The sequence below is a fragment of the Podarcis erhardii genome, assembly GCF_964252035.2.
Source record: "Podarcis erhardii genome assembly, chromosome: 3".
Lineage (NCBI taxonomy): Eukaryota > Metazoa > Chordata > Lepidosauria > Squamata > Lacertidae > Podarcis > Podarcis erhardii.
In genome coordinates, this window is record NC_138507.1 from 44435955 (window position 1) to 44455461 (window position 19507).

The 19507-nt window shown below is 41.2% G+C and overlaps 1 long non-coding RNA gene across 2 annotated transcripts in view; it reads left to right on the forward strand.

The window, feature by feature from the left end:
* Positions 1 to 19233, forward strand: part of LOC309339394 — a 239767-nt gene extending 220534 nt beyond the window's left edge. The window contains exons 4-6 of one of the 2 annotated variants that reach the window (XR_014155293.1): positions 6389 to 6477; positions 9944 to 10060; positions 19143 to 19233. This is a non-coding gene — a long non-coding RNA (uncharacterized lncRNA). Of the gene's footprint in view, positions 1 to 6388; positions 6478 to 9943; positions 10061 to 12953; positions 13328 to 19142 lie in introns of those variants that run through there. The other variant, XR_014155294.1, reaches the window with a different exon arrangement.
* Positions 19234 to 19507: the final 274 nt, after the last annotated feature.

Sequence of the window (19507 nt, forward strand, 5' to 3'; positions counted from 1 at the left end):
ACCCTTGCCAAACTTTTTGGTCAGTAATGATCTATACTAGAGGTGTGTTTCGTCCCTACCATGCATGCACACACACACATGCACATACTATCTCTAGGGCTCTCAAAAAAATCTCTGGCTATCAGCCCACCAAAATTTGTGGACACTGTTGCTGCTGACTCTCCCCAGACTTGGGAGAGAGGCAAGGTCCTTTCCCAAGAATAGGGAGGCTTGTCTAGCTTCTAGCACTGTGCTGCAGCAGACTTACTGCATTGTGTGGAAGACAAGCAAGCTTCTCATATAACTGGGGCAGGAAATCTAGTGTTATCCAGATGTTGTTGTTGGAATCTGACTCCTGTTAGCCCCAATCTGCATGGTCAATGTTCAGGGATGCTGGAAATTGTAGTCCAATAATCTGGAGGTTTCCTGCCCCATTATATGGTCTTGGCAACTGGCAATGCTACTTTTTGCCAGTGTAAACAATCTTCAGATTCTGATTCCTAGGTAACCCCTAGACATTGTCTACTCCCTGTACAGTTCTGGAAGGAAGGGATACAGGGAGGGAGAGGTGCATTTCCACATAACCTAGACAACACAGGAATCTATCCTTCCCTCCCACATAATGGATGAAATTTCCACAAGTCTCCCAATGAAGCATCTCTCAATGAAACATCAGTAGCCCATGCATGGGCTATGAAGTTATGCAGTTGATTTGTATCTCAAACCCAGTGAAACCACCATTTTGTTCTAGATGCTAAGAGCATCCAGGATGGAACCTAACAAGAATGCAGACCACACCAAAGCTTCCTATAATCTGTGATCCCATGGTTTCTGAAACCTGATTGTGCCCCTACCGTGCATGTGAAGAAAGTGGCAAGGGTAGGCCTCTTTCCACACGGCTGGGGTAGAGTGTGAAATCCATTGTGGATCCTACAATCTCTTTCAGAGCTCTGTCAAAGTGAAATGGACCCATTCCATTCTCCATCAACATGTTTTTGGGTGGAACCAAGCAGCTTCTCTATACTGGTGCATCTTAAAATATGATCACAGAAATTGGACATATGGGCTTGGATCCTGAGAACTGCTGGTGGAAGGGGATTGAAGACTGATGACTTTTCTAACCCTCCTACCCTGGAAATCCCCAAGCCCAGGAGAGTCATATTCCAAGGCTTGGGAGAGCCCTCTGAATGGGGTAGGCTGTGGATCAAGAAGCTTGGGGGCAAGGGGAAGCCAAACTCCACAACCCATTCTATTTAGGATAAAATTTCTGAGGACTCAGGGGGCTAGCAGAAGAGAGGGGTCAGGAAAGTTGCCTTTCAATAGCCCTCTTCCCCTAACACATGTTGAGAGCAAAGCTATTCACTCATTGACATAAGCACAAACCTAAGTTCAGTGGTCCACTGCAAACCTCCCTAAAGTCAATTGAGTGGTGATGTGCTAAATTGCAGTTTGTTATCAACTCAGTCAAGCAGCTTTATACTTGAATCCAAGCCACTGGCCTGGATAGGAAACAGTGTTCACCATGCACCTCAGGGCTGCATGAAGCATCTCAACGAGCATGCAGAGCAGAATGAAAATTTAATTATAATGTATTGAGATAACAATTTTGTTGAAATACAAGGAACTAAGACAATGCTGTAATAGCTTCCACTTCTTTATCAGATCAGGTGTTAGGAGGCTAGCACTATTATAAGCAGACATTTCTCCCTGCCCATTCCTGTTGCATTTGATTTCTTCCCATAGGAGTAACAGAGGGCAGCTCACATCCACAGCAGTCAAAACGAATAATGAAGAGGAACATTGGATTTGCTGGCAAGCAGGCCAGAGGCAGCCTATCACCACTTTCCCTGCTTCAGGTTAAGCTTGTCCAAAGGTTTGACTGCATGGGAAGTTGGACTTAATCTGCTTAGGGTTCCAAAGGGCAATGACATAGATTTGAGATGAAAATAAGTAGGTAGCTTCGTGCATTATATCATAATGACTTGGGGTCAGATTAGTTTATCTGTATGGCTACAGATCTCTGTCTAGGAGAGTTAATAATATCAGCCAGCATTTTCCCAAAATAAATTCATGTTTTTTAAATAAAAAATACTTATATTTTACTATGCTGTAGTGTTGCTTGATTGCCATGGCTTATAATAAAGATCTCTGTGGGCTAGCTAGATACACTGCATGTTCGAGAGAACAGAACAAAATTCCAGACTCACTGGTTTATTCCTCCCTAAGGTTTGCCATTCAAATTTCTTAATAACATATAAGAAAAATGTAAACTACCATCTCTACTGATTTGTAGCTTAGACATGACAACATTCAGAATTTCCCCCCAAACAATTCCAACCAGATCAAGCATTAATTACTTGGCAATTTTCTGAAGTATGATGCAATGTCTGAAAGTTGTCTGCTTTTCAGCTTTAATTATGTCAGTGGCACTGTATCTCAAACAGATGAAAATCCTATTGATTTCAATGGCGCTACCCAGTAAGCAAACTTTGGATTGAAGCCTAAATTGCACAGCAAAGGTATTTGTTTAATGTACCATTGTAAACAGCTCACTCAAAGTTGAGAAAATGTCAAAATTGTCTACATGCATAATAGAAAAATTGAGGGTCCTTAATAATTATGGAGCTATTAAGCAACCACTTAAAGCAAATTAATCATGTCTCCAAGTATGACTGGTGGATAAGTTTTAGACAGAATGTTTTTCTAGCATCACTGCCTTTGATGCCTGTGAAAAGAGGATGGAGGCAAAATGCAAAGATGGGTTAAAAGTTCAGCAATTTGCTGTCTACCTAACCTTCGTTTCTATGTACATATATTTTTGAGATAATCTATGTGAAGGACTTCATACTCTCAAAAGGGTAGAGGCCAGATCTCAGCCTCTTATGGTCTAAGGCACTCACATAGGTAGGGTGGACAGTATTGTTATCTCCATAATAGGACAGTACCATTATTTGCACAAACCAGAAAAGAGGCTGAAGCTAAGGAAAAATGGCTCACTTGTGGCAATGGTAAAGGTAAAGGTAAAGGGACCCCTGACTGTTAGGTCCAGTCGTGAATGACTCTGGGGTTGCGGCGCTCATCTCACTTTATTGGCCGAGGGAGCCGTCGTACAGCTTCTGAGTCATGTGGCCAGCATGACGAAGCTGCTTCTGGCGAACCAGAGCAGCGCATGGAAACGCCGTTTACCTTCCTGCTGGAGCGGTACCTAGTTATCTACTTGCACTTTGACGTGCTTTCGAACTGCTAGGTTGGCAGTGGCAATGATAGGACGTGCAAAATAAATGGTTTTTTTATTATTATCATTTCCAACCCAGTCTTTGTGATGCCATCTTTGGATTTCTTCAAAATGCAGTAGAAATCACATTCATGTGAATTTTTAATCATTTTATTTCCGTCTTGAGTTGGGTTCCTGGAAAGGGTCATGGCTGAGTGGTAGAGCAGCTCTTTAGCATTCAGAAGTCCCAAGGTTTAATCCCCAACATCTCCAAACTGGGCTAGTCTGAAATCCTGGAGAGCTGCTGCCAATTGTGTAGAGAGTACTGAGCTAGATGGAACAATTGTTCTGACTCAGGGTAAGACAGCTTCCTATGTTTCTGTGAATATACATGTTTTAGTTTTAAATATATTTTTTAATATGCATGTTGATAAAATAAGTTTCTGAAGGAAAAGGCTTTGTTATGTGTTTGCCTGGTGCATATAAAAGTTATAGCCAGTGGTGCAGCATGGGCTGCCAGCACCTGAGCCTGCACAGAGGGTGATGGGTGGGAGAGAGGGAAATGGACGTAGTATATATGCACTTTCAACTGCCTAAAGGCATACGTGTCTCCCAAGAGACTGCAGCCATAGAGATCAGAAAAGAAGAGTTGTTCTATTGTCTGGAGAGGTCACTTCCTGGTTCGCAAGGAGAAGCCATTTTCAACAGAGCCCAGCAACGGAAAGGGACAGCTGTATTGAGGCAGCACTGGCTGTTGAAATTTTGCACCCTTAACATTATGCACCCAAGGCAACCACCCTTGTAGTCCCCCACTCTACGCCACTGGTTACAGCTGACAGTGGTTCTCAACCTGTGGGTCCCCAGATGTTGTTGGACTACAACTCCCATCATCCCTGAGCTCTGGCCTTGCTAGCTAGGGGTGATGGGAGTTGTTGTTCAACAACATCTGGGGACCAACAGGTCGAGAAAGGTTGCCTTAGAAGAAAGATTTACATCCTATGGAAGAGAGGAGACAGAATGCTTTTTTTAAAAAAAGATGGTGATTGCTGCCTGAAGTTATCTGTTAAGTACTTGTATTAATATATATTGTGATTTTTTATATATATAAATCCGCTGCCTGAGTCAGCTGATCAAAAGTGTTTTCAGGGGCTTATTTGTGAACAGTTAATCTAAGCAGTTAATTGAAGGTTGCAATCCTTCCAGCATTAGTTCTTTCTTTCATTTTGGATTTGAAATTTTGATCACATTATTAGGTCCTGAACGTATCTATGTGGCAATCTCTCATCATGCTCGTTTAGTAAGCAATTTGTCTCTTTTGTGAGAAGGTGCTCCTAGAGATCAGAGAAGCTTTCATAAACTTAACCTCCCTCCACAATGAAACCCTGTCATAATCCCTCAAAAATTGGGATCAAATGTGTAGGTCATATGATGCTTCAGCAGGCAGCCTAACCAAATGATGGGAATCTACAATAGTAGCGTATTTACATGAAATAAGGACAAAAGATTGGGAGTTCATAGTAAGTCAGTTAGGGAAAGCTCAAATCATTTTTGAAAGACATTGGCAGTTGAATACTATAACTGCTCAGAGAGGATGGGGAGCAAAGAGCTGGTATATTTCAGAAATCAAAAAAAGTTCCCTATTATTCAACACTCCAGTGATGGAGAAATAGGTTTTGTATCCTTTAATAATAACTGGATAAAGGTGGTCAGATTTCGGAAATTACTGTTACAGGTATCACCAGATCCTTTTTGCCAGTCTCCTAGCAATCATTGAATTCTATTTGTATCAGTTGATGAGCTATCAACATACTAATAAAAAAAGATGAGAACATGCACACCTGGAGAAGAATGGGGGAATTTTTATGTGGAACCATCATGTGACAAGCCAAGCTAAGAAGATCCAAATGCATGGGGTTTTTTAAAATTCAAAATATCCTAACCCCATCCTTAAACTCCTGTAGCCTGTCATCAAGCAGGTTAGAAACAAGAATTACTGTGTATTTAATTGAATTCCCCAAAAAGTTAATGAAGTGGCAGGCTCCTTTGTCACATCAGAAGACAAAGAGACATCCAATTCAGATGCTAAATAAATAAAGGCAGACATGATTCATCAATGTTGCCCAGGGCTGTCTTTTCTACAAAAAGGAAATGGCCCAAATAATGGTAAAATAAATCAGGTCCTACTCATTTCCTTGGTGCCTAATCTGGGAATGGACTAAACTCTTAGGTGCACAAAATATGGAGCAATCCGTTGGCACTGCCTTATCAAAGTAAAACTTGTCTTGAAGTGGAAAACAAAGCAAATAATAATAGAAACTCAGGTAAGCAAGCAGATTTCATATAGTCAGTGAAGCCCCTTGCCCATAGCTGTTGATCTTACCCACATCAGAATAAAAATAACCATCATGAACTGATCAAAAATCAAGAAAGATAGCATCATTCAGCGATTTTGGTTTGCTCCATTTCTCATATTTCCAATCTGAAATTCAGTTCTCCATATTTCTGCAGCAATTTGCATTTTTTAAAAAGAGAAATCCTCATGAAAATACTTCAGCATTTTAGTGTCAATTTCTCCTAATAAACACACATTTGTGTGCAGTTTTGACTATTGTACATGTTTTTTTGTAAATGATTGCTCCTAATATAATGCATTTTTGTATATTACTTTCACTAATATATTCATTTTTATGCACACTTTCTCCTAACACAATGCATTTGTAAACATTGGTTACTTAGAGAACTACATGGTGAACTTTGGATCCATGCAGATTTCAAAGGATGGCTGAGTTTTGGATCTCATAGTGTTTCCTAAAGTGTGAGTGAACTAAATCAACCCCCCCCCCCGGATCCCTATGTATGACATATGATGCATTAACCATAACTCATGCGAGAGCTTTTGGGCAACAATCTCAAAGAAGGGAGAAGGCAAAAGGGGAAACAGTTTTGACCTCACCAATCCCCCACTTAATTTTATAACCAGCCTTACTGCAACACTTTACTGAGCTCAAACATGAAGCACCAGGCCCCTTGCTATGAAGCCAAATTGCTTTTTGAACTCATGTTCATGGATCAAATCCATGAAAACCAATGGAACCTATTTAAAAGTGGGCACTTTCATAACAATTGTATAATGAATTCTTTTTTTAACGGGAAGAGTGTGACATAATATAATAAACGATGTCCTTATCTCTGCAGATAGCCTGGTTGTCCTGGAGTCCCTCCCATGTGGACTGACATCTGTGGCAGGTGCAAAAGAAGGGTTTTTAAAGCACAGGACCTTCAAGGTGAACTGGGCAGAAGTGGGTTGAATCATGTTGTGGGATATTTCAAGATACATTTTTAAAGGATGCATAATTTTCTCCGGGGAGATTACTCAGAACGCAACAAAGGAAGGCCTTTCCTAATTAAATACAACAGTACTTTTGGCAGTAAGGGGGGCAAGCTCTCAGACTCCGAGTCTCCTTAGATGGGCTCATTTCTTTGACAGTCTTTGGCCTTGACTTTCTGTCCTCAGAAATTCATTTCCAGCATCTCCTGCCAAACTGTCTTCTCTTCCTTCCTCTAGTTTATTTATCCTGAGCTCCTTTTGCCTGCCCTTTCTAACATTTCCTTCCCTTCCTGCTGTCAACTTGACAAACCCCTCACTTGGATCTCAGCTCTTTCTCTTTGTTTTCCTCTGTATCCTTCTCTCGGCTTTTTGCCTCATCCACCTCCGTAGCTGACACTGCCACTGAAAATGATGGAGAGACTTCGTTCTGTGGAGGCACAGCAGTATACCCACCACATCAGTGCACACAGAGGCTGGTATATGCACACAAGGATTGGTTTCCCCCCACACCACCCAAGTGAGAAGAAAAGGAAACAAGAGATTTTGTTTCCTACCCCCCAAACCCTCCCTGATGAATCATTTCATGATTCTGCCACAATCCTTCACAACGTTCCATGACTTATTCTACTTATCTCACTTAATTCAGTGGGATTTTGAAGCAGTTTAACACTGTGCAGGATTTCAGTCCACGTCTATAATTTTCCTTGGACTAAATGTTTTGCGGGGGGTAGGATTAGAGACAAAAAAATAAAGTATTTGATGCGGAAGAGCAAATTAATTCCATATAAGTAAAAAAAATCCCAAACAACCCTCATAATTCTAGAAATGTACAAATTAAATTTTACTTGGCCATTTTGTTGTCATTCTTGATCAGGAACTCAGTGTTTCATTACAGTATCGGTAATGAAAACACTGTACTTTCATAACAGGCTGTTAGTATTCCACAAAGATTGACTAAGCGGGCTAAAATTGGATGTATTTGTTACATTTGATTTCCTAAAAAATGTATGTGTGAAAAAAGAGGAGATTAGCAATCTATAGTGTTTTGCTGGACAGCATAGTACTTTGAAATCATTTGTGGTTTTCATCACATGTCTGACACATCATATGCAAAGCAAATTGCTTATCATATTGCACATGTCACTTTTCCTCCCTCCTTTGCAAAGCCTGGGTCCTGCATGCAAACTCTGAAATGGGATTGATCAAGTCTTAATGAAGCCAGACCTTTAGCTGAAATTCCAGCATTGCAAAGGGTTGGAATAGATGACCCTCAGGATCTCTTCCAACTCTACAATTCTGTGATTCTAAGGGGCCTTCCTATGTCCCACTTTCTATGTCCTTGCTCTGTACTTGGTGGTGGGAAGTCATGGAAGAGATGGTTTCATTTGTAATAGAAAGGCTGCAGGAGTGCCTAAGATTTTCTTATGAATTTGCAGTGTTGGTGGGTTAGATTTAGGAGCAGCTAGGGTGGAGGTGCCCTGCCATTTACCAGGCCTCCTGGCACTGCCATCACTGTGGGTTACCAGGAAGGGGAGATGGTAGGGAGGTTGCTCAGAATGGGGACATAAGTGGGAACACCACACCCTCCCCACTGACCTCCCCATTTGCTGGTCCCTCCATCCAGTAAGCTACACTGGCCCTAGTGACAGCAGGCTTGCACTAGATGCCCATATGCTATCAGACCAGGTTCAAGGTTCTTCTATTAATTTGAAAAATTCACAGATTGTGTCCAGGATACTTCAGGGAGCACATGATCCCTTTATCTCTGCTTTATGCTTGAGGTCTTTGGGAAGTCACTGTTAGTGGTCCCCTGTGGCTTGGACACAGGGCTTGTATCTGTGAGGAGCTGTGTCTTCGTTACTGTGGCCCCAATTTTGTGGAATTCCTTTCCAGTTGAGGTCAGGTAGCCCCTTCCCTGTTGAACTTCTGTAGTTAGTAATAAAAAATTCTACTGGGCTTCTTAATTGAACTCTGATTTTATGGTTTTCTGTCTCTTGTGCCCTGCTTAGAGATAGTTGAATAAGCGGTATACAAATAGTTGAAATGGGTAAATGAAAACTAAATGCCCAAGCCCCTTCTTGCGGTCCGCTCTTGGGTAGCATAATGGAAACTGTACTTCTCATTATGTATATTAGCCTTGAATATAGTATAAATTGCATGGGGATATCTGATACCTGTCATGTGTTCTCTGTAGGCAACCTGGCTTGAACCAGATCCTTACTGCCACCATTTCCAGGAAGCAGCACAAGTCAGAAGTTTTAGAAATTGTGCTTCTCAGTGCTATTCCAATTCCAGGAGGAAGGGCATGCGGGTACACTAGATGATGCCATTAGAAATGTTACAGAGCCTAGAGGCCTTCACTGTCTCAAAATTAATTTTTAAATGAGATTAATTTTCAGGCACCCAGCAGCCATTTTTAAAATATCAATTTAGAATTGGATGCAAGAGGGAGGAGCGGGGAGGGTCTGGTCATTGCCATCTGCTTTTGTATTCAATTTTTTTGTAAAGGGCTTCTAGTTGTGATACCAGTGTAATGGGAGTTATGGTTCATTTGTATGGTTATTGCTGTTATTATTGACATGAAAATGCTATGAAAGTAGTCAGCCCCCTAGTCTGTACCAAAGCAAATATGTATAAACACATGCACATGAACTATTGATTAGCTAATTTAAAATGGTGATAAAATAATGTGACTAGTCTGGTCCCCGATAGCTTTTTACCCTAGATAATAACTCCAGATATTATATGTATTAATGATATCTGCATTAGTGCCAAGTAGAGTTCATTCTGGTTCAAGTTAATAAAACAACCGCTGAAGGAATTAATAAGAGCTTGCTACTTGTTGCAAAACAATTGAAACCCTGGAGGACTTGATATTAGAAAACTCCTGGGTGGTTGCTTCTTGTGAAAACTTTTGAATTAATTGTATTAAATATAAACATTTCTTAACTCCTGCAAGATTTACATTCCATGTCTCTCTTATAAATGCCATTCCTAACTCTTACTGCTCCTTTGGGACTTATTTAATTTAGCAATTGCTCTAGAAAGCACTTCATAAAAAACAATTATTGAATTAATTGTGCTATTTCTAGCATAGCATTCATTTATGACATCCTCACCACCTGTAATCCCTATCCACAATTCCCTTATAGAAGCAAAATTGAGTAATTTTCAGTTCCTATTATACTCTATATTTATGATTATAGTGGAAATCTTGGCATGCTTTATGTTTAGGTCTTACTGTGCAATCTCACCCAGGGAATATGCCAGTTGGAGCTCTTTTCTAGGGTCCTATACATGTTTATCCACATATATGCCCTACTGAGTTCAATGTGTCTTGCTACCATTTAAGCGTGTTATGTAATTGCAGTCTATAGATGTGTACATGCACAGTCTTAAAGTGCATTCACTGCCTCTTGCAGATGCTTGGGAGGGGGGCAGATATATCTGAAATGTTGTGAAGTCATCAGTCAATTATGAAGGCCATCAATCTTTGGACCCTTTCAGACAAACAATTTATACTGGGCCTATTGTGCAAGGTAACAGCCCTGCAGTAACTCATAACCATCCATTCATACAATGAGATCTACACCTGAGGCTCTTCTTCAGGCACTCCCAGCAGCAGAAGGTGGGAAGAGACCAGGAAGAGGGTCCTTTCAGTGGTGGTATCTTGCCAGTGGATGGCCTTCCCAGGAACGGTCACTGGTGCTCACATTGCTATCATTTTGGTGCAATACAAAGACCTTTCTATATTCACAGGTTTTTAAACAGTGCTGCTATTACCAGCTTTTGCTAACTGTGGCTATGCTCTTATTAATCTTCCTTAGTCTAAACTGATGACCAAGATCTAGCAAGCTCAGTATGAATCCCACGGCCCTGAAAACGGAATTGTGGGAAACTTCTGTGTCCTTACTTTAGGCACTGCTACCATTTCCAACTTAGAATTACAGTAAATCATCCTAACTGGATTCTTTCACATAGAAGCAGCTTTAAATAACACAGGACTAATTCTCACTGTAGATGCCATGTTGTAATTACCTTAGTTCAGAATAGGCATTGGTTTGACTCACAATGCTTCCATGTATTATTAATTGAACATCATTTCTCCAGAAGCTCTTTGCCATCTCGGAATATTTCATGAGGTTCTTCACATGCGCAGGCTGCATTCAGATGGACCAGCCTCCTTTGTAGATAAAACCAGAAAGTTATGTACTGTTAGGTCCTTCCTTCTCAATGAAACTTCTGTTTATTACTGCAAAATTACATAACCAGACCACCCAACAAAGCAGCCTTTTGTTTAATGAGTGTTCCTTCTATTTGGCTCTGGTGTCTCAACGGCTCCTTGCAAATGTTTTATGTGGTTGTTGCCCCCCATCCAGACCTAAAATCCTCTCCTGCTTGGGGTGGCGATGGGGACAGGTTGAATTTCAGAGTGGCTCTTAGCCATGGCTAATACTAGCAGTAACAGTTCCCTGGGGCACTGTTGTGTGTGTACAGCCTCACCAGAGCTCTTAGAAAGAGTTGAGCTTTTTTTTTGGGGGGGGGGGCTAAACACTCACAAAATAGTCATAAATTCCAAGCTGGTTCCAATAGAAATGGATTTGTTTTTCACACAAACAGCAGCTGAGGCAATAAAACAGCTCCTGGATAGCTCACTACTTCAGACTGCATGTGGGGGGTTATATTAAAAAAGGAAGCATTCCCTGCAAATGAATAACTAGTATATGAAAGAGCTATGCTTAAACTCTTTCCCTTGCTATCTAAGGTCACATTCGTACCGAGCATTTAAAGCACTATGATACCACTTTAACAGCCATTGCTTCCCCTCAAAGAATCCTGCAAACCACAGCTTGTTAACTGTAGGTGTTGAGAATTGTTTGGAGACCCCTATTCGCTTCTAGAGTATTTTAACAGTCAATTCCTCTTCTCAGCGAACTCTGGGAAATATATGTGAGGATAAGAGGGGTCTCCTAACAACTCTCAGCACCTACAGTTAACAAGCTACAGTTCCCAGGATTATTTTGGGATTCTATATGCATGCAGTTTTGTTTTCACGAAGAAGCATTAGACCATACAATGCCCCACTCCATCTGAGGGGGTACAGTCCAGGAACAGTTTTTAGCATCCCACCTGATGAATGTGTGTTAACTATCCAAGACATCTCAAATAGGAAACTGCCTTAAAATGAGCCAGACCCTTGTTTCATCTAGCTCAGCATTGACTCCATGGACTGGAACTGGGTCTCCAAGATTTCAGACCCCACATCCCCAGCCCCACTAGGAGATGCCAGGGATTAAACCTGGGGGCTTCTGTATGCCACGGCCCTTCTCAATGAAATGCTACAGCTGCTATGGCCACCTTCTTTATAGCCTAGGGGGAACTTCATTGACCATATAGTCCTCCAAGGCACAGAACTGCACATAGAACGGCCTCTTCATGGTTGAACTACTGTAGCTCTTTAATAAAATTTGCTCCATCTCAGTAAGCATTTCACAGTTGTGGAGCTAAGAAACCTATTAAAGTTGTGTGTGTGTGTGTGTGTGTGCTCAGCTCAGAGTCTATCAAAGAAGAAGAAGGAGAGTTTGGATTTGATATCCCGCTTTATCACTACCCGAAGGAGTCTCAAAGCAGCTAACATTCTCCTTTCCCTTCCTCCCCCACAACAAACACTCTGTGAGGTGAGTGGGGCTGAGAGACTTCAAAGAAGTGTGACTGGCCTAAGGTCACCCAGCAGCTGCATGTGGAGGAGCGGGGACACAGACCCAGTTCCCCAGATTACGAGTCTATCGCTCTTAACCACTACACCACACTGGCTCTATCAAAAGGTAGTGTGCATTGGCATTCTCTTCTCTTCCAACACAAACATTTTTCCCTCCTGTGCACATGGCTAGGTCCTGTTTTGTTTTATGCCATACTGATTAAAATCTGGGAGGATCAACAGGGACCAGTGGGAATTTCTATGTTTCCTTCTTACCACTTCAGGCAAACACCCCAATATTAAAATCAAGCCACTGGGCGATTTGAAGAGTAAACAAGCAAGCAAGCAAGCAAACAAACAAACTAATCAGATGTATGTATAAATTATGTTTGTTGGATTTTGAATGCTAATTTCACCAGATGACTTCTAGGTACGTTAATTGACAAATGTCATTATTCCTGCCCCTCCTTTGTTGGAACCTTATAGTTCAATCCCATGCATCTTTACTCAGATGTGAGTCCCATTGTGTTCAGTGGGACTTTTGCATAGGATTGCAGCCTAAGATGAGTTTATGTGATTCAATCATCCTTCTAATTATCCATTCTGTTCTTAAATTAAAACTCCCTCATTTCTTAGCCTAATAAATCTTAGGGTCACTTTTCACTACAATATTCACTACAATATGGAATTTTTTGTGCAAAGCCCTATGAAAGGTTTACACACATTTGAAATAGGCTTCCACCCCTGCTACAATATGCTGAAGCATTAAAAGAAAAGGGAAAGGGCTACATATCTCTTTCCATACGTTTCAAAAGGGAAGGTCTATGCTTGCAACACTGATGTGCCTTTCACAGCTGATGAAGAGCAGTTATGTTCTGTAAGTATTCATACCAAAGTATTATGTAACTTGTGAGAAGCAGGTACAGTGGTACCTCAGGTTACATATGCTTCAGGTTACATACGCTTCAGGTTACAGACTCTGCTAACCCAGAAATAGTGCTTCAGGTGAAGAACTTTGCTTCAGGATGAGAACAGAAATTGTGCTCCGGCGGCGCGGCGGAGGCCCCATTAGCTAAAGTAGTGCTTTAGGTTAAGAACAGTTTCAGGTTAAGAACGGACCCTACGGAACAAATTAAGTACTTAACCCGAGGTACCACTGTATTATAATGTAAGGTGTTTCATACTGCTAATTGTTGTTATTACTCTTCCCTGTGACCCACCCTGGAAACACTTCTGTTATATCTTTTCTGAAACAGGATTACTATAATGCTGTTTCCAAGATATAGATGAACTACTCCTTTAAATAGCACAGTACCATAATTTTATTTTCTCTACTCTCCCCTTCCTGTTTCTACTAATCCATGGATCATGCAGAACCTTCATTTAGACTGTCTACCTCATTAATTTCAATCAAGAAAGTCAGTGCTTGCCCATATTCCTTTGCTGATGTGGATCAGCTCCCCCAGAGATCTATATGAATATCTGATTGCAAGCAGATCTCTAGAGTGAGGCAATAATCTTCAGATGAGCCATTTTCTGTCATGTGTATCATATGAATTACAACTTTAAAATAAAAACCTGACATTGCCTTCTCATAAATATCAGGTATGTTCTTTGCATTAAAAAAAAAAAAAGGTTTAGAATATCTGGCAAACTGTTGTTAAAGTGGGACATTAAAAATAACTCACATTCTAGAAATCAACAAAATTAGCACCAGAACACTCATCTTCCTCATAATTCAGGCGGTGGAGATGAAGAGTAAATGTATTCAAATGAGAGTCATTCCCTCCTCCTTTCCGACACACATTCTAAAGGGATGGAACACATTGTGAACTATTAGCACATTGAAAATGGCAGTTGATTATAGAGCATGGGTGCCATTATTGGAAGAGTTTAGTCTGTCATCAAATGCCAGTCAGAGCACAGTGTTCGAGGAGCAGGAACATCAGATGTAGAGAAAGTGAATAGCCATTAGGCAGAGGTTGAGGAAGAAGAGTGGGAAAGGAACTGAAGCAGAAAATTAAATGGCCTGATACTGACGTTAAATAATAGCTGTGGGTCACCCTGAATCTTACTGGCCTGATAGGGAGCACACATTAACATTCCTTAGTTGTGATCAATTTTTTATGTGCCAGGTACTTTTCACTGTGCTCTTAGATGAACTGGGTGGCTTCTGCTGTTTAAAGGCTCTTTGATTATCTAATTTTGCTTCATACCCTTTGTGAAATTTTGGATACTCCACCCTCCTTTCATTAACTCTTCTTTTTTAAAAAATTGGCCCTCCTCTGGGTCCCTCTCTCATCAGTCTCTAATTATTATTGCCATCCATTCTGGTTTGGCTGCTGAGGCCTAGCGATCTGAGGTGGCCACATGGGAAATCAGTGCTGCTGAGATATGTGTTAGAGCTGCCAGATTCATGTCTAGCGGGAGGTTCTTTTTTTCTGGCTTTCATTAGCTCTTTTGCTTTTTTTGTTTGTTTGTTTGCTTCCCTGAAAGCAAAAGGTGGAAAAAGATTACAGTGAAAACTAGAAGGGCTTGAATGGAACGCTCAGTGGTTTCAGGACCAGGGATTCTGGCAGTTTTGCTGCCTGGTCTTCTCTGTTCTAATTCAGAGGATCTCAAGTAACGAAGAGGCAATTTGGTATTCTCTCTCTCTCTCTCTCTCTGTGTGTGTGTGTAAGAGAAAGCTCTGCTGGCTTTCTCCATGAAGGGCTAGACTAGAGTAAGGAGGAGTGGTCTTTTCATCCCTCGCCCCACTGACATCAGTGAGTGGGGAAATACCTGCAAAAGCTTCAGGCTGGTGTAGGTAGGAGCCCCAGTCAGTGGTGCACTTGGGTACTACTGCACCCTGTGTTTGGCCCTATGCCCTTGCACTGCCTTCCCAAACGCAGGTAAGGAGGTGCTCGGCTTTGGAAGGGAAGCGTGAATGATCTGGCCAGCTCCTGGAACCCTCCCACCTCCTTCTCAAACCTGGTGAAGTTCTAACTAGGCTTTGAGAAGAATGTGGGTGGACTCTAGAACCCTGTCCGAGCCTCATGCCCCCTTCCCAAAGCTCAGTGCCTCACTTACCAGGCTTTGAGGTGGTGCCATCTCAGCTCAGTGCCTAGTGTATGTGCCTCCTCCTTGCACGGCTCTAAATCTACCCCGACCCCATTCCATGGGCATGTTAGAGGAATAAGCAAGCTTTGGATGTGGCGGATTCAGGCTGCTGCTTTGGTTTCTACCACTGACAGGGAGATTGCTGGATGCAGAAGGGAAAGGGTATATCTGCTTTGCATGCAGAAGGTCCCGGGTTCAATTGCTGCCATCTCCAGGGCTGGAAATGTCCTCTTTCTGAAAACCTTGGAGAACCACTGCTAGCCAGAACAGATAATCCTGTGCCATTAATCTGACTCAGTATAAGGCCACACCTTCTGATTTATGTCCATGAAGCACACAGAGGGACTCTGGGGGTAGATGTGCTACCCCACCAGTGGAGCTGCTTTGACCCTGCCTCAGCTGGCCTTTGCCAGAAGTTAAAACTGCTGTGCTAGTCCCTGTTTGATAAGTATTTGATCCTGCTGTGCTAGTCCCTGTTTGATAAGTATCTTGAAATCTTATTGGTCCACCTTCTCCTCATACGAAACTCATACTCATAATGAAATTTATTAGCTGAACTGTTCTGAGTCATTTTCATTCTGAAGGGCTCTCAGATTTATCTGAGTGATTTTTAAAGTCTCTCTAAAGGGTTTTTTTTTTTTTTTAAGTGGTAAGTTTTCAGAAATACTTTTCTTAATTTCCCCCCCTAATCACCTCTAAACTCAGATTTCTTACTTATCAGCATGCCCTCTGTACCATAGAGTATTGCCTTGCAGAACTGCTGACCAGCTGCAGTTTTGGGTGCTTTCATGTTCTCCTCAGAACTTCTGCCTTTTTAATTTTATTTCCCCTCCATCCCAATGAGAGAGGCACGGCAGCAGCAGAATGCAAATGGGAACTGCCAAGAGAGGAATACACAGTTTGTCATTTGTCACTGCCAAGACTCATCAGTAATACAGTATCATGAGAGAAGAAGAGGAGGGGAAGAGGTGATTTTACTTCAACATTTAAGCATGATATTGAAGTGAGATTTGGATAAATTCCCCCAAAGAAAACTAATGCTTACTTTGATAGTTGCTGTGAAGCAAAGACATGTAGACAGGGAGGCATCATTCATTTTCTTACTCCAGAGACTTCTTTCAGTAGCTTGCTTGATGTTTTTAAAATTCTGCCTCACTTTGCATACCTGCTCCATACCTGTTGAAGACAGCAGATGTGGCATAATTGACCAGGAAGTTCTCCTGCACATGGGGATGCTCTTGCACAGCTTCCGTTCCTTTCGAGGGGGTTGTGTGTGGAAGAAGTTCCTGTTAAATGGTGCGCAAAGTCAGTAGGAACTCCCAATAAACTATCTGCCTCATTTGTAAAAAAGTTAGATAATCTCATTTTACCTTTCATGTTAATGGGGGTTTACCTAAATCCATTCAGCAAGACTATATTCTAAGAAAGGCAAATAAGAACAAATTGGGTGAAAAAGTAATAAAATAGGCAGAGATTTAATAGATTAGTGAATTATGAAGCTAAGTGCAGACATGCTGCTTCATATACTAGTACCGATTATTAATACTGAGTGTTGCTTTTGGCAACATAACCACAATTTTGTAGCAGGAAGTTAAGAATTCTTTCAAAATGTCTTTTGAGTGATGGCATTCTGTCTGGCTATTTGGTGCCGTGCTTGTTATTTTATAAACATTGTATGTTTTATTAAATTTTAATACCCATTTATATGTGGGTCTTTATTATATTCCGCTCCTGCAGTGCCCAAAGCATTTTTGAATATTATGTTATGGTTATGTTTATGATCATCATGTTGCTTAATACAATCTGGATATGGGATCCAATTTTTCTTTGGTTTCTCTTCCTGATTTTCTTCTCTTAGCTTTGAAGCATTAGTAGCTGAGGAAAAGAAGCACACTTCCATGTAGATAAAACAGGTCCTAAAGCAGTTCTACATAACACTTTTAAGACAGATTTATGATGTGCATGGAGGTACTAATGTAGCAAATTGGCAATCTTGTGGCATATGTTTGAGATTCTGGAGGGTAGGAAAAACCACTTGCATTCAACTGACAGCCAACCTGCCAGTTGTTGATTGCAGCATCTATACATAACCAGAAAATACAATGAATATTTTATATCAGTCCACTGTTGTTTGGAGGACTTCTTTGGAGACTTCTGCTTTTACATGACATCAGTGCTGTCCACAATTGCTTGAGAGGTCTTTATGCAGCAACCAAGCACCACTGGGTTCAGCATCATGAAGAAACATACCTTTAAGAGATATGTATGGTCTAATGTAGAAACGTTCCTAGTGGTAATCAGCATTCATGTCCCAAAACTCCTACACTGTTGGATATTCTCACCAAAAGTGGTAGCATGAGCCAAATGTGGAAGTATGCATCTCTTTGGAGATATTTATTGCCAGGTCTATGTCCAGTGACTGTACAGGCAGCAGATGCCTGGAACACATGGGGGTAGGAACAGACCGGCAGCAGGAAAGGGTAATCAAATGGCTCCCTCAGCACTGAATTGCCAATGTAAAATGGGTTCGGTACCAGATGGTATTGTGCTCCAGATCTCATCAGCCGGCATACCCAATGATCATGGACAATGGGAATTGTAGTTGATCAAAGTAGTTAGGCACAGGTTCCCCATCAAGTTACACAAACAGAGAGATTGCGGCATCTTGGAGTTACAAAGCAGACAATGAGATGGGATTTTCTCTTCTGATAAGCTGATTGCCAGGGCTTGCATTTCCAATGTGAATATCCTAGATTTAGCTACCAGCAGTTCTCTCAAGCGGGTGGGTCAAACTAACTATGGCTTTGATTTTCACGACATGAATATAATACATTCCCTGCAAAGCTCATATACCCAGTCCACTTGGTTTCAATGGGGTTTGAATGCAAGTAATTGAATGCAAGCTTGGATATCCAATTCCCCATGCCCTTTTCAAGATCCCATCTTAAATTTAATGGCATTGAAATTGTGGAAAGGCAAATTGGGACTGAAATCATAAGTGTTGGCCAATAACATCATTAGGAAATATTGGTCCTATTATTTACACTTTTGCTGCAGGCTTTAGCCAAGACATAACCCTGCATCTAGACCATTGTTGCAGCAGTTGCCAGGGATAATTCCAGGTACTAGCAGCCATCATTTCTGTTTTCCTGCACATTTGACCAGAAAAGTAGCATAGAATTGTGATTCACAGTAGGTTAGTTGTCAAACATGCATAGTCTACTAATGTCTGAATATAATCTGATTTTTTAAAATAAGCCTTCTGGATTCTGTACCCTCACCCCAAACATTTACAGCTAGATGAACAAAGTTCTGCCTTAGGTGTTCATTTGGTTTCTGTACTGTTCTAAATCTGTCTTTATCTGGTAAATGGCCTTGAAACACATGTAAAAGGTGTTGGGGTAGTGATAATGACAACTTTTAACCCACCAAGCAGGTGCTAGTAAAGCCAGGTGGGGTTTGGGGATGGGAGGGTGCCTGGTTTTCTAAGAGTGTGACCATATAGCTGTCTGACCATAGACACGAGCAGAAAAAGGTCTCCAGTAATGGTGCCATTTTTCTAGTGCTGCTTAATGATTTCATTTGGTTCACATTTTTAAGTGAATTGACATGTGTCACACTTCCAGATAAATTCATGGATCAGAATGCAATTATCACCTCCCTCTCACACTTTCACACTTCTCTGAATCTTGCCCTACAATTCTTGGTTAAAACAATGAATCAAAATGTGTATAAAAAGACCCATTTAAGGTTAATATGTGTGCAAAAAACCCACATTCTAACAAATGTGAATTTTCATGTAGTTTTTTTCTTTTTAATTACAGTTTGATGCAGAAATAGGCTAGAACAAATTATGAATGAATACACACAGTACTGACACAGATGAGAAATAAGACTGATCTGGCCATCTCTAAGCTTCCTCCAAATAACTCACCCTTGGCAGTATCTGTATGGATAACACCATAATAAGACTCCCATGGCTGCAAATTGTATCCTTTTGTGTCCTAGGATTTGAAAAATATTTAAGTAATCACAGTTTCTGACTTATCATCTGATAATGCCTGGGAATTGGTGACCCAAGGGACTAATTCCAAACATTACCAGAAAATGACACTGCTCGTGCCAGTGGAAGTGTATTGGCAAATGTAAACTGTAATACAAGAGCATTTGCTAGCAATCTGGACATCTG